Below are 16883 nucleotides of genomic sequence, written 5' to 3'. Positions count from 1 at the left end.
CTAGGAGGGACACCGCCGCACTAGGAGGGACACCGCCGCACTAGGAGGGACACCGCCGCACTAGGAGGGACACCGCCGCACTAGGAGGGACACCGCCGCACTAGGAGGGACACCGCCGCACTAGGAGGGACACCGCCGCACTAGGAGGGACACCGCCGCACTAGGAGGGACACCGCCGCACTAGGAGGGACACCGCCGCACTAGGAGGGACACCGCCGCACTAGGAGGGACACCGCCGCACTAGGAGGGACACCGCCGCACTAGGAGGGACACCGCCGCACTAGGAGGGACACCGCCGCACTAGGAGGGACACCGCCGCACTAGGAGGGACACCGCCGCACTAGGAGGGACACCGCCGCACTAGGAGGGACACCGCCGCACTAGGAGGGACACCGCCGCACTAGGAGGGACACCGCCGCACTAGGAGGGACACAGCCGCACTAGGAGGGACACAGCCGCACTAGGAGGGACACCGCCGCACTAGGAGGGACACCGCCGCACTAGGAGGGACACCGCCGCACTAGGAGGGACACCGCCGCACTAGGAGGGACACCGCCGCACTAGGAGGGACACCGCCGCACTAGGAGGGACACCGCCGCACTAGGAGGGACACCGCCGCACTAGGAGGGACACCGCCGCACTAGGAGGGACACCGCCGCACTAGGAGGGACACCGCCGCACTAGGAGGGACACCGCCGCACTAGGAGGGACACCGCCGCACTAGGAGGGACACCGCCGCACTAGGAGGGACACCGCCGCACTAGGAGGGACACCGCCGCACTAGGAGGGACACCGCCGCACTAGGAGGGACACAGCCGTACTAGGAGGGACACAGCCGTACTAGGAGGGACACAGCCGTACTAGGAGGGACACAGCAGTATTAGGAGCCACAGATGTGGCTGGCGATAAAACGGAGACTTGCTGATTAGTGATGAGCGAGTATACTCGTTGCTCGGGTTTTCCAGAGCATGCTCAGGTGGTCTCCGAGTATTTGTTAGTGTTTGGAGATTAAGTTTTCATCGCCACAGCTGAATGATTTACAGCTGCTAGCCAGCCTGAGTACATGTGGGGGTTGCCTGGTTGCTAGAAAATCCCCACATGTAATCAAGCAGGCTAATAGCTGTAAATCATTCAGCTGCGGTGATAAAAACTAAATCTCCAAAAACTAACAAATACTCAGAGACCACCTGAGCAACGAGTATACTCGCTCACCTCTATTGCTAATATTTCCATTAGAGCAAATTAGGACGTCTGTTTATCACGGTCCGGGCACAGACGTACCGCAGGACTCATGACCCAAACTTGACAGCCTCATAGGCATATGTGGGTGGTCTGGGACGGGAGACCTGCGGCCGTCCGTGCACTCACACTTAGACAGTAGAGCTAAATTACAGGCATGGATCATCTCTGTGTCCTGAGAAACACACCTAGAAAAGCAGCCAAAACGGAAGAAAATGGCAAATACCACAATAATGAAAACAAATATTTACAGAAATCAGTAATATGAACGTATCCATTATATCACTGAAAGCACTGACCGGGGAGGGGATAGCATGGATTATGAGGTGGGCTTTACTCCTCGGAGGGAGGCTGGGGTCCATAATCGTCTGCTCATTCACCTTTTATCCAGGCAGCTTTTTCCTTGTACTCTTTACCATACACTATGGGATGTGGCAGGTTTCCCCTTTATTACCCCCATACATTATGGGATGTGGCAGGTTTGTCCTTTACTACCCCCATACACTATGGGATGTGGCAGGTTTGTCCTTTACTACCCCCATACACTATGGGATGTGGCAGGTTTGCCCTTTATTACCCCCATACACTATGGGATGTGGCAGTTTGCCCTTTATTACCCCCATACATTATGGGATGTGGCAGGTTTGCCCTTTATTACCTCCATACACTATGGGATGTGGCAGGTTTCCCCTTTATTACCTCCATACACTATGGGATGTGGCAGGTTTGCCCTTTATTACCCCCATACACTATGGGATGTGGCAGGTTTCCCCTTTATTACCCCCATACACTATGGGATGTGGCAGGTTTCCCCTTTATTACCCCCATACACTATGGGATGTGGCAGGTTTGCCCTTTATTACCCCCAGACACTATGGGATGTGGCAGGTTTCCCCTTTATTACCCCCATACACTATGGGATGTGGCAGGTTTGCCCTTTATTACCCCCATACACTACGGGATGTGGAAAGTTTGCCCTTTATTACCCCCATACACTATGGGATGTGGCAGGTTTCCCCTTTATTACCTCCATACACTATGGGATGTAGCAGGTTTGCCCTTTATTACCCCCATACATTATGGGATGTGGCAGGTTTGCCCTTTATTACCCCCAGACACTATGGGATGTGGCAGGTTTGCCCTTTATTACCCCCATACATTATGGGATGTGGCAGGTTTGCCCTTTATTACCCCCATACACTATGGGATGTGGCAGGTTTGCCCTTTATTACCCCCATACACTATGGGGTGTGGCAGGTTTGCCCTTTATTACCCCCATACACTATGGAATGTGGCAGGTTTGCCCTTTATTACCCCCATACACTATGGGATGTGGCAGGTTTGACCTTTATTACCCCCATACACTATGGGATGTGGCAGGTTTGCCCTTTATTACCCCCATACACTATGGGATGTGGCAGGTTTGCCCTTTATTACCCCCATACACTTTGGGATGTGGCAGGTTTGCCCTTTATTACCCCCATACACTATGGGATGTGGCAGGTTTGTCCTTTATTACCCCCATACACTATGGGATGTGGCAGGTTTGCCCTTTATTACCCCCATACACTATGGGATGTGGCAGGTTTGCCCTTTATTACCCCCATACACTATGGGATGTGGCAGGTTTGCCCTTTATTACCCCCATACACTATGGGATGTGGCAGGTTTGCCCTTTATTACCCCCATACACTATGGGATGTGGCAGGTTTGCCCTTTACTACCCCCATACACTATGGGATGTGGCAGGTTTGCCCTTTATTACCCCCATACACTATGGGATGTGGCAGGTTTGCCCTTTATTACCCCCATACACTATGGGATGTGGCAGGTTTGCCCTTTATTACCCCCATACACTATGGGATGTGGCAGGTTTGCCCTTTATTACCCCCATACACTATGGGATGTGGCAGGTTTGCCCTTTATTACCTCCATACATTATGGGATGTGGCAGGTTTGACCTTTATTACCTCCATACATTATGGGATGTGGCAGGTTTGACCTTTATTACCCCTTCCTCATATTGTGTATTGAACCACTGGCCTATCATATACGCGCAAATTGCAAAATTAGTAGTGTTTTCGCTAGGGTGAAACAAGTAAAGATTTCTCCATTCATGGATGATATTCTGCTTTTCCCCCCTAATCATCACTCTTTATAGAGTCGACATTGGGCTCCCCCTCGGGTAATACAGATTAACACCGCAAAAACAAAGACTTTCCCATTAGATGTCCTCCCATTTTCAATGTGATTTCTTATGGATCCATTCCCTTTGACATGGACGTCGGTTAACAATAGTTATGTAGAACAAATAAATGGTTCTCCAGCAATGATGGAAAAACAGGTAAGTAATAAACTTCACATTTAAGCATATTAAAAGTTTAACATATTGACATAACAATGCAGCACTGCAGAAAAACCAACACGTTTCAGCTAGCGGGCCTTCGTCATGGTCATTAATTAATTAAACGCCCATTTATCGCAACCTTTTTAATTTATTTCTAAAAACAATTATTCCCTGGTATTTAACAAAACCTACCTGTATGCTCACCATTTGGGGAACTCTACCCCTTTACCTGCTTATGCACTTGACTACTACAATGACCGCCCTGACATAACTCCTTTTTCTTTTGGAAACCCTCCTTTTCCTAGTTCCACTAAGGGTGATGGAACATGTGTACAGATTATTATTCAAAGTTACACGCGGCGCCGTATTCCCAAATCTACTCTATTTGCGCATATTTCTCCAAGCGGCCGATCTGCACCCAACATAACTAAACACCAACACGTGGCGCTCGGAAGTATCCCGTGAAATAGAAAGGCTCTGGATTGCCCCCCCATTCACCCCCACTCCCTTCTGTGGTGGTCTCTGGTTCCCTATGGAGAGTACAAATCCCAATGTGGACACACTGCCAGGCCGGGTACTCCATGGCCTGCCCCAAGTCCAAGCTAGTAGTATTTTTCTTTTTTCCTTTAATGCCCTCTCCAACCATGACCAGCCCCCGGTTTAACGCATCGTTACTTAGATTATCTGATATTACTGAATCATTCTTTCACAGTTACTTTTAAAACCTTTGCGATCTTATTACAACCTTTAATTTCAGCGCAGGGAGGTCACTTACAAATTTCTGAAATGGTTTCCCCACTATTCAATCCACTACACTCTTCCTCCCTGCCCATTCTAGAGGCCTTTCTACAGGTATATGTAGACCTGGTGTCATTTCACAGCTACAAAATGTTTAAAAAAAGTCTTGATATGTTATACTTATATGCTCAAGTGGGGAAAGGACTTGGGAACCCCAATATCCACCACCCAAATCACCCATCGAGAGAACCAACTGGAGACTCTGATGCACTGGTATATCACACCCCGGAGGTTTCCTACAGGCTGATGCCTCTGTATCTAATATTTGATGGTGATCTGGAGCTTCTGATGCCTCGAATATTTGATCGAGATGTGGAGCTTCTGATGCCTCTGCAACTAGTATTTGATGGCGATTTGGAGCTTCTGATGCCTCTGTATCTAATATTTGACGGTGATCTGGAGCTTCTGATGCCTCTGTAATATTTGATCAAGATCTGGAGCTTCTGATGCATAACTAATATTGGATGGTGATCTGGAGCTTCTGATGCCTCTGTATCTAATGTTTGATGGTGATCTGGAGCTTCTGATGCCTCTGTATCTAATGTTTGATGGTGATCTGCAGCTTCTGATGCCTCTGTATCTAATGTTTGATGGTGATCTGGAGCTTCTGATGCCTTTGTATCTAATGTTTGATGGTGATCTGGAGCTTCTGATGCCTCTGTATCTAATGTTTGATGGTGATCTGGAGCTTCTGATGCCTCTGTATCTAATATTTGATGGTGATCTGGAGCTTCTGATGCCTCTATCTAATGTTTGATGGTGATCTGGAGCTTCTGATGCCTCTGTATCTAATGTTTGATGGTGATCTGGAGCTTCTGATGCCTCTGTATCTAATGTTTGATGGTGATCTGGAGCTTCTGATGCCTCTGTATCTAATGTTTGATGGTGATCTGGAGCTTCTGATGCCTCTGTATCTAATGTTTGATGGTGATCTGGAGCTTCTGATGCCTTTGTATCTAATGTTTGATGGTGATCTGGAGCTTCTGATGCCTCTGTATCTAATGTTTGATGGTGATTTGGAGCTTCTGATGCCTCTGTATCTAATGTTTGATGGTGATCTGGAGCTTCTGATGCCTCTGAATCTAATATTTGATGGTGATCTGGAGCTTCTGATGCCTCTATCTAATGTTTGATGGTGATCTGGAGCTTCTGATGCCTCTATCTAATGTTTGATGGTGATCTGGAGCTTCTGATGCCTCTGTATCTAATGTTTGATGGTGATCTGGAGCTTCTGATGCCTCTGTATCTAATATTTGATGGTGATCTGGAGCTTCTGATGCCTCTGTATCTAATGTTTGATGGTGATTTGGAGCTTCTGATGCCTCTGTATCTAATGTTTGATGGTGATCTGGAGCTTCTGATGCCTCTGTATCTAATATTTGGTGGTGATCTGGAGCTTCTGATGCCACTGTATCTAATATTTGATGGTGATCTGGAGCTTCTGATGCCTCTGTATCTAATATTTGGTGGTGATCTGGAGCTTCTGATGCCTCTGTATCTAATATTTGATGGTGATTTGGAGCTTCTGATGGCTCTAGATCGCATAGATTAAGGCCCTACAATTTGAGGAAACCTTATTGGTTGATGATCCAAGGCTGACTCCATCATATCTTAGTGGTCTTGCTCTCTCCCCTAAATGATTTCTTGCTCCTACACCTCCCCACTTACCAAAATGCTTGGTCTCTCTATACTGAAAACACACTTTCTCAAATAGATGTTCGATTTAAAGAATATCAGACTGCTAAAATCTACACTTGCGGCTTGTTCCACTTCATTTGGTCTCCATGGGATAAGCATTTTGATTAAACCCATTTGTAAAATATTGCCTTTTTAGCTTTATGTTTTTCTCTGATAGCCTTCAGTTGATTACCTTTTCTCTATTTGTCTTTCCTTCTTTTTTTTTTTTTTTTTTTTTTACATTTTTTGGCTCCAACTGAAAACCTTTTATCACACAAATGAATTAGTCTATGACCGGACCTTTTAAGCTCTAAACAATTTATTATCTTACTACAGATTTATTCTATACTAGATGGTGGCCCGATTCTAACACATCGGGTATTCTAGAATATGTATGCATGTATGTATGTATGTATGTATGTATGTATGTATGTATGTATGTATGTATGTATATATATATAGCAGCCACATAGTATATAGCACAGGCCACATAGTATATAGCAAATATTACGTGGCCTGTGCTATATACTATGTGGCTGCTATATACATACATATATTTTGTAGAATACCCGATGTGTTAATACAGGCCACGCAGTATATAACAGTGGCCACGCAGTATATAACACAGCCCAAACAGTATATAACACAGGCCACGCGGTATATAGCAGCCACAGTATATAACACAGGTCACGTAGTATATAACACAGGCCACGCAGTATATCACACAGCCCACGGAGTATATCACACAGCCCACGGAGTATATAACACAGCCCACGTACTATATAACACAGCCCACGTACTATATAACACAGGCCACGCACTATATAGCAGCCGCACAGTATATAACACAGGCCACGCAGTATATCACACAGCCCATGGAGTATATAACAGCCCATGTACTATATAACACAGCCCACGCAGTATATAGCAGCCACGCAGTATATAACACAGCCCATGCAGTATATAACACAGCCCATGTAGTATATAACACAGCCCACGCAGTATATAACACAGCCCACGTACTATATAACACAGCCCACGTACTATATAACACAGGCCACGCATTATATAACACAGGGCACGTAGTATATAACACTGCCCACGCAGTATATAACACTGCCCATGTAGTATATAGCAGCCACGCGGTGTATAACACAGCCCACGCAGTATTTAGCTGTGTGGGCACCATATCCCTGTTAAAAAAAAAAAATAATTAAAATAACAAATAGTTAGATACTCACCCCCTGAGATCCAGCGAAGCTGTGCCGATTAGTGCGGCTGCCGCTATCTTCCGTTCCCAGGATGCATTACAAAATTACCCAGATGACTTAGCGGTCTCGCAATGCATCTCTGGGAACGGCAGATGGCGGCCGGCGGGAGCGCATCGTCGGACTACGGAAGGTGAGAATAGCAGGTTTTGTTTTTTAATTATGTTTAACATTACATCTGTTTACTATTGAGGCTGCATAGGCAGCCTCAATAGTAAAAAGTCTTGCGGCAATGTCGCTGGTTGGTGGCGCCCAGCTGGCGCGACCAATCAGCGAAGCGGGATTTAAATCCCGCGCCAATGTCGCTGATTGGGCGCGCCGGCTGGGCGCTACAAATCAGCGAAGCGGGATTTAAATCCCGCGCCAATATCAGCTGGGCGCAACCAATCAGCTTAGCGGGATTTAAATCCCGCGCCAATATCAGCTGGGCGCGACCAATCAGCGAAGCAGGATTTAAATCCCACGCCAATGTCGCTGATTGGGCGCGCCGGCTGGGTGCTAGAAATCAGCGAAGCGGGATTTAAATCCCGCGCCAATGTCAGCTGGGCGCGACCAATCAGCGAAGCAGGATTTAAATCCCGCAGCAATGTCTCTGATTGGGCGCGCGGTGTATTGCGGTCTCGCGAGACCGCTACGTCATCATCTCGCGAGACCGCAATGCATGGACCGGTCACCGGAGCGTCGCAAGGAGCGGTAAAGGCCGGTTCTGGATGCGGGGGCCGACAGACGGTGAGTATAACACGATATTTTTTTTAAATTATTATTTTTAACATTAGATCTTTTTACTATTGAGGCTGCATAGGCAGCCTCAATAGTAAAAAGTTGGTCACACAGGGTTAATAGCAGCATTAAGGGAGTGTGTTACACCGCGGCATAACGCGGGCCGTTACCGCTGCAATTAACCCTGTGTGAGCGCTGACTGGAGGGGAGTATGGAGCGGGCACTGACTGCGGGGAGGAAGGAGCGACCGTTTTTCCGCCGGACTGTGTCCGTCGCTGATTGGTCGTGGCTGTTTTGCCGCGACCAATCAGCGACTTGGATTTCTGTGACAGACAGAGGCCACGACCAATGAATATCCGTGACAGACAGAAAGACGGAAGTGGCCTTTAGACAATTATATAGTAGATTCTCCACCTTCGTAGCAGAAATATTTCTATTTTAAAATTCCAATTGTACTAGGAAGTAATGTGAATTTTGCATTTATACGTTTATTAAAACGCTAATAAAAGTTACTATAAAAAAGTTGATGTTTTGGAAGCAAAAAAAAAAAAAAGAGCATGAATAAGTATCAGAGCAGCTTTCATGAGGACGGCTTGGCCACAGCATCTGCAAAACTGTAATAAAATTATGGAGCTATAGGCATTTTCCAAAAATGACTGGAAAGAACAGCAGCTAAAGAAATACTGCGTTTACAATGGGTTAAGAAAGACTAGAGAAACTAGTGTACAAAGTTGTCACAAAGTAAACCCAAGTGTGGACCTTGCCTGTTAGCACATAAAGAGCAATGAAACATTTACCTGTTAACGCATCTGGAGGAGCAGGAAAATGGTGTTTCTCTAACCTGTTGTTCAGCAATCTGTTATCTACCTGTAAAGGGAAAAAAAGTCATTAAATAAAAAGATTGTAAAATTATGTTATTGATACATAGAGTTAGGCAAGCTATCAATAACAAAAGTCATACAAACAGCCAACAGATCCCATGATTTCAGGGATTACTTTGTGCCAGTAACCACTTACAGCCGTGTATGGGAATAAGTCAAAAGATCTCTAAATATTTATGGTGTTTTCTACTTATCGAATAACTGAACTAGCAAGATACAAGAAATAACCAGTATCCATATTAAAAGGAATCTGTCAACAGGTTTTTGTTATGTAATACGGTAGGAGAGCAGCATGGTGTAAGGGCAGAGAGCCTGATTCCAGTGATGTGTCACTTACTAGGCTGGGTGTTCTTGCTTCAATATCAGCAGGAAATGGTCACTACAGGACTAGGTGTCTGGTGCTTAATAGTCCTCCTGCCCTGTGTGACCCTGCCCCCACCACCGATTAGCAGTTTCTGCCTATGCACAGTGCACATAAATCTGTAAATAAGTGGCATCAGTCGGGTTATTTAGGGCTTCACATCCAGAAAACTGGTAAATCTGAAGAAGGGAAAACAATGATTGCATCAAAATAACAGCATGCAGCCCAGTGATACATCACTGGAATCTGGGTCTCTGCCCCTACATCATGCTGCTCTCATTGCAAAAAGCTGATGACAGATTCCCTGTTTTACATCCATCTGCACCACCCTTGATTGACATTTTAGGAGCCAGAGAAAGGTGGAGATAAGTGAAAAATAAATAGATGGGAAGATGCACTGAACTGTTTGACTAAGCCATTGGTGAACCGTGCGCCAGTGCTTGGTTTGAAAAGTCGTTTTGTGCTGACTTATTACTCCCTTTAACATGGTCATAAACACTGGTGTATCCGTTACACGTTGTATAATAATGTAGACATGATGTTTGCTCAAAGGAAAGCTGGTGTTAGAGAATAACAGAAAAGTAAAGATCCTTCAGCCTCCCCCAAAATCGGCAGAACAAAGAATAAGACCATGTAAACATGATAACTAGTGGGAAAACACAGGTTTGCTGATTGTTTTTAGGCTGACCTACATATGCCACAATCATTAAAACACTACATAGACTTAAAGTTACAAATTAAAAGAATAAGGCGCAAATGAAAAATGTGAAAAAAACTCCAAAAACAGACTGAAACAATGACATAAATGCAATAATGAATCATACCTATAGCCTGAAATAAATGGCAGCCTGTATTCTGCTGCTGGTATCTGGGAGATAAAGGCAGAGAATCCAACTTTTTATCCCATTAATGCCTCAATAATGAGACTCCACAATTAAAAGAGATTAACCCTTCCCTCCCTGAAGATTCAGGCGCTCCCTACAACTGGACATTAAAGACATATCCTACTCATATTCCAAAAGGGTAAGACCATAATGCAAGACAGACCGCCAAGCCAAAGCGATGCCCTCCCACGGAGGAAAGCGCGGCACAATTCCATGTCATCAGTGTGCAGCTACTGCTGCTGGCAGAGGGTCGACCACGCCTTGTGCTCGCACCTAAGTGTCTTCAGCGGGAGAACCCTTTTAGCCTTTAAGGTGATGATTGCTTAATGTTCTTTCCATTATAATTACTCAGTATAACCAACAAGTGAATCCAGTCCAAAGGCGGTCAGTAAATTATATTATCATCACGGACCCATAATGAAGCGCTATATATAGCTCCAACTGCTAATTGTTTGTTGCCGGCAAAGGGTTAATTGTGTCACTTGGCCGCACAATCTATTCTTACAATCTGCAATATTCCCGTAATATATTGACCTTGGAACTAGATTCACTGAAACTCTCAAAAGTTGAATTATTTGCCTTGCTCTGATTAATGATTAATTAATGTCTTCAGCTCTTACTGGCTAATGCGAGCTCTAAGGCTTTGGGAGAGATAAAACCTCTTTCACTAATTAGCCCTGAAACCCAATTAAAAGATCCATTGTAGAGACGACTTGGAGCAATTTCAGAATCTGTTTCGTTCACTGTACAAGGTACTTAAGGGTTTCGTGTCCATATCGAGCCCCATCGTTCCTCCGTCCATGGGACAGTTCAGCATTTGGGACTGAAGCAGCCGTCTGCTTAGCAGTAAGTCCGGGTCACACACACAGAAGACAGCGGCAAGCCTCAACCTCCGACTCTCAGGAACGGTCTTCTAACAAATCCATTACTGTGTCTCTAAGCCAGAAGCATTTGGCTCCGAGCCTCTACAATTAGTCACTAGCAATTACCAGCGCTCTCTTCTCCGGCACAATCTTCATTTAATTTACATTAAAAGCGACTTCTCATCAACATATAAATAACCTTCATTTTATTCCCCATTTTCCTCTGAAATCTTTACCATATGTTTAGGGCGCTCAGAAATCTGCTCTCCTGATTTTCACTCCAGTTATTGCAGTTTTGCGCTAATGTCTGCTCATAATTTGATGAAAAGAACGAAAAACTTGATCTGGGAAACAACAGGGAACCTGCCAGTACGATTTTACTACTGAAATCAGCAGCATGGCCGTCTCGGTCCTGGTACAAGAACATAAAGGATACCGGTTTTGTAGTAATCTGATGTGTCACCATTGAGAAGTGTATTGTGGCATGCTGATGCACTCACAGCACAATGACACCCACCCAATGCACTTCCATTTGTATTCGGCTTTACAGAGGACATTTCACCAGTTTGAGCATGACTAGTCACATCATGGAACAGTGGCCGCAGAGCTGAGTAAATCTTTGTTTATCTTATACATTTCTTCTCTCTGTTGCAGGGATATAAAGTTAAGGTTATAATTGAGCGTTACCAGAGATTTGTCTCTGGGGGCGTGTACTGATTCACCTGTAAGAGGTTGACCAATCATAAGCAGGCAGCAACAAACAAGGCAAAAAAATGAACACGCCCCCAGAGAAGAATTTCTGTTAACACGTCGTTAGTCTCATTATAGAATATAACCTAAATTTTACAAGTTAATATCTCCACAATGGAGAGGAGAAATTAAAAGATACAAACTAGTTTTGATTCAGCTCTGCAGCCACTAGTCCATGATGTGGCCAGTTTAACATGTTAGAACTGGTGAACGGTCCTCTTTAAAACTTGATTTCTCAGCACTGACACAATGGATTACTACATGCCAGGTATCATTTTCATTGCTGTACCACAACCTATAAAGCCATACCACCACTAGTTTCAGTTGTGAAACTGTCCTGACGGATTACCTTTAAGAATAAAAATGGTGGAACAGAACATCAAGTCTTGAGAGGGGATGGCTGAACTCCTGAGACATACAGTATATAGAATATTTATTTATGCATTTCTTGCTCTTTTTTTAATGCCAGTTAGTTAGACTGATAGGAAAAGCAAAAACATTGGATTAGTTTGTGGCAGCAATGTAGTCTATGCTGACACAGAGCTCCGTACCATAGAGTTGTCAGTGGAGCCAATGTTTCTCATAGGAAGTACACGCTTCCATAAGATGTTTTCCAGAGATGCCAGGTATGTGGTTGTACAAAAGCCGCTCCTAACACTGCCTAGATTTGGCAATAATTGATATAGAATATGTAACCATCTGCATCAGAGGAGCTGTCAAGACCCAAAAGATTCTGTCACATTTGCCAGGAAAACAGTGAAGCAACGTTCTTCTCACCAACAAAGCGAAGGACGCCGCCACAGCAGGCACCATTATACTTCAGTGTCCGTCATATCTCCGTTTATGATGGAAACCATTAGACAGATCGAAACAAAGCAAAAAAGGATATTGTGCTGGGATACTGAAGTCCATTCTATATATGAGAATATCTGGCGGGAGAGTAAATTTGCAGGTGAGATGGTGGGTAATAAGCCACGTTCACACGTTCAGTATTTCACATAGGGTCATCTCATACACTAGTGTTCAAGATAATAGCAGGCGTTCAAAAACAGGAGTTCATCACAAAATCTTTATACTAGTTTTTATTTCCAGCATTGGGAACATTGCACGCTGTTTTCTAATTCAAAACATGAAGAGAAATGTAGATAATTTAACTACGGTACTTTACAAAAAAAATAACATTCAGCTGTTCTAAACAATAGCCGTGTCTGCATTTGTCTTTACTATTTTTTATGACGATTTATCATTCCTGTGAATCACTAACCTGATATTTAGTTGTACACCCACAGTTTCTTAGAACTGCTTCACATCAATGTTGCATAGAGCAGAGGTCCCCAACCGCCGGTCCGTGGACCAGGACCGGGCCGTTGGGGTTTTTCAGCCGGTCCGCGGCGCCGCTGACAGCTAGCTTCATTTCTCTAATCAGCGGTGCCGGTGACCGCTGACAGAGGAAGAGGCTGCGGCACCGAAGACCAGCTGTCCGGGGGAAGGAGCGGGACGCCGGGAGCAGGTAAGTATTACATATTCACCTGTCCTCGTTCCACACGCCGGGCGTCGCGCCATCTTCCCGGCGTCTCTCCGCACTGACTGTGCAGGTCAGAGGGCGCGATGACGCATATAGTGTGCGCGCCGCCCTCTGCCTGATCAGTCAGTGCGGAGAGACGCCGGGACGGGACACTGAGGAGACAGGTGAGTATGTGTTGTTTTTTTTTTTTATTGCAGCAGCAATGGCACAGATTTATGTGGAGTATCTATGGGGCAACGGTGCAGAGCACTATATGGCACAGCTATGGGGCAACGGTGCAGAGCACTATATATAAGGCACAGCTTTATGTGGAGCATCTATGGGGCAACGGTGCAGAGCATTATATATAAGGCACAGCTTTATGTGGAGCATCTATGGGGCAACAGTGCAGAGCACTATATATAAGGCACAGCTTTATAGGTTTGAATCACATTGAATCAGTTTGAATCACATTCTCATTATAAATGTCATAATTATATGATAAGTATGCACTAAGCTCCATCCCTCCATAACCCCACCCCCATATGACCAAAGCCCCGCCTCTGCCCCACCCCCACCGGGCCATGGAAAACTGGTCTTGCTTAAAGCCGGTCCCTGGTGCAAAAAAAGTTGGGGACCTCTGGCATAGAGTCACCAACTGCTGGTCCCCGTCACCTGTGATTCCAGCCCAGGATGCTTGGACTACATCCCACAATTTTTTGGCATTGGTTGGCTTTGCCTCAATCGGCATTTTTAATGTCACCCCACAAGAGTCTATCAGATTAATGTCCAGGAATTGGGCTGGCCACTCCATAACCTCAATTTTGTTGGACTGGAATCAAGATTTTGCTTGTTTACTGGTGTGTTTAGGGTCGTTGTCTTGTTGAAACCCCCATTTCAAGGGTACATCCTCTTCAGTGTCAGGCAACATGACCTCTTGAAGTATTTTAATGTATGAAAACTGGTCCATTATCCCTGGTATACGATAAATAGGTCCGACATCAATGTCCATATCATGAGAAATATGCCCAGATCATGATGCTTGCTCCACCATGCTTCACGGTCTTCAGAGTGTACTGTGGCTTGTATGCAGAGTTTGTGGGTTGTCTGCGGCCCTTGGATCCAAAGAAGAACAATTTTACTTTCGTCAGTCCACAAAATGTTTCTCCATTTCTCTTTAGGCCAGTTGATGTGTTCTTTGGCAAATTGTATTCGCTTCAGGTTTGTTTTGGGGTTTTTTTTGTTTTTTTTTTTTTAACAGTGGGACTTTGCAAGGACTTCTTGCTAAAAGATTAGCTTCACACAGGCATCTTCTACCTGTCACAGTATTCACAGGTAACTTGAGACTGTCTTTGATAATCCTCTGATCAATGGCTGAGCCTTTGCCATTCTGGCAATTCTTCCATCCATTTGAATGTTAGTCTTCCATTTTCTTCCTCGTCTCTCTGGTTTGGCTTCCATTATAAAGCATTGGTGATCATTTTAGCTAAACAGCCTATCATTGTCTGCACTTCTTTACCCTCTCTAATCAACTTTTTAATCAAAGTACGCTGTTCTTCTGTCATGAACGACCTATATTTCTCAGGCTTCCAAGGAGAAATGTATGTCCAACATGTCCTGACTTCACCCTTACATAAGGGGCATCTGATTCCCACCGGTTTCTTCATAGAAAGATTGACGTCATTAATTGATCTCCTCACTGATATTATTCTGATCACTCATTTCAATTAATTATTCTAATACACAAACCCAAAAACATGCAGATGATGAAAGCGGAGTATGAAGGTTTTCTTAGAATGTGGTAATAGAATTTATACCAAAAACAGTGATTAATCTGGTTATATTGGACTGCTAGTATTATGAACACTACAGTAAGTGGGAAAACCTGAGCCCGGCTCATACAGCCGTGTTATTATGGGACACACACACATCGGACCATACTAGTGCTTGCTGCAGTTTTCTCCACATGGCCCACCTTTACCAGAATTACACTTCTGTAATACACCACCTTAACCAACATTGTAAACGCCTTCACTGGAAAGTGCCGCAGAATGAACACGAGCGTCTGTCAAACAAGTTTCCTGTTAGATCACGTTCACTTGGAATTCCGTGGTTCCAACACGAGTGGAGAAAACGCTCTTCACAACTACACAAAAAGTAACGTCCGCAGCCATTTCATATGGTCACCATTTAACAAAGTCATCTGAACTTGTAACCTCGTCATGCTTCCTTATAGGATGCCCAATGAAACAATGTGCTTCCTATCCAACGTGACATCATTCACTACAGAGTAATTAATGGGAAAGTCTCAGGCCTAGCGGGCAGGAAGCACTACAAGTATAAAGCGGTACCAGGACGCAGGCACAGATCACCTGGGTCGCTCAGCAGTGAGGTACACCGGGCACAAAAGCTACAGCCAACAGCATAATGCAGGAAAGGTGCCCAAAAATCTAGGTTGTATGGAGAAGGATCGGATGACATTCACTGGGAAGTGTCTGGCCAAGGAAAAAGGGATCAGGCATGTTGTATTTCAACCCAATCCTTTATCCCCAAACATGATAAACCACTTGTAGCGCACACAATTCTACCCACTGCCCCGGCTAATACAGAAGGATTTTTTCCAAGTCCAATGCCTTAATGGTCAGCAATCATTACACCCACTTCCATCTCCGGTGAGTTTTTACATTCTCAAACCAAATAATTGTATTTTCTTGAAAATAGCAGAGCCTTATGAGAGCCATCCAGTAACAGAAAGCCGGTAACGGCCATGGCTAGTGGGAAATAATAAGCAACAGAGAAGGACACAGTGCATGGCTAAAGAGGATTTACACAACTAATATTTTTACCCAAGGCATTTATTAGCCTGGTAAAGCAGACGCCTGACATGACCCCATGTTCATCTTCTGTCCCTGCTCTCTTACCTTCTACTACTTATTACTTTTCACGTTTCAGTAAGAGGAACACTAGGAGGTCGCTCAATCTCCACCACAAACATTTTATATCTTCAAGTACAAGTAATACTTGGCCCATCCACAAAAAGTAAAGTATTAAAACACTCAGTGGATAACTGTGCCTGCACATGCGGATGACAGGAGCTGTAGTGCATTACAGGAGTAGTGACGTCAGAGCTCCAAGTATAATTATGCTGAAACAACATAAGTATGTTGTTTCAGCATAGGCCAAATATCGGGAACAGTATATTAACCTTATAATTAAACAACAATGTATGAGAACTACAAGCAGGCCAATAAGCAGAAAAAAGGACATTTGTCTTAAATTGCAAGAAATGGCCATAAAACAGCTAAGTGCACTGCACAAAACCGCAAAATGTACATTGACCAGACAATATATACTGCTAAACATAAAATAAGCAAACACCCTGTAGTAAGTAAATCAATAGTACATGTACAGAACAGTTCCTTAACCCCTCAGTGACCGAGACAATTTTTACAATTCTGATCAGAGTCCCTTTATATGGTAATAACTCTGGAACGCTTCAACGGATCCCACAGATTCTGAGAATGTTTTTCCATGACATATTGTACTTTCATGATAGTGATAACATTTCTTCAATATGACTTGCATTTATTT

General features: G+C 44.5%; 1 protein-coding gene across 3 annotated transcripts in view; it reads right to left on the bottom strand.

Annotated features, from left to right (window-relative positions):
* The window catches only part of NCOA2 (nuclear receptor coactivator 2), a 181738-nt gene that overhangs the window by 118782 nt on the left and 46073 nt on the right, over window positions 1–16883 (bottom strand). For all 3 annotated transcript variants that reach the window (XM_077270626.1, XM_077270630.1, XM_077270627.1), the window contains exon 2: window positions 8847–8916. The gene's annotated coding sequence lies outside the window, so the exon portion shown is untranslated. The remainder of the gene's footprint in view (window positions 1–8846; window positions 8917–16883) is intronic.

Source organism: Ranitomeya variabilis, chromosome 6, assembly GCF_051348905.1.
Source record: "Ranitomeya variabilis isolate aRanVar5 chromosome 6, aRanVar5.hap1, whole genome shotgun sequence".
Classification (NCBI taxonomy): domain Eukaryota; kingdom Metazoa; phylum Chordata; class Amphibia; order Anura; family Dendrobatidae; genus Ranitomeya; species Ranitomeya variabilis.
The sequence above is the reverse complement of the archived record's forward strand: the minus strand, read 5'-3'. Positions and strand labels throughout refer to the sequence as shown.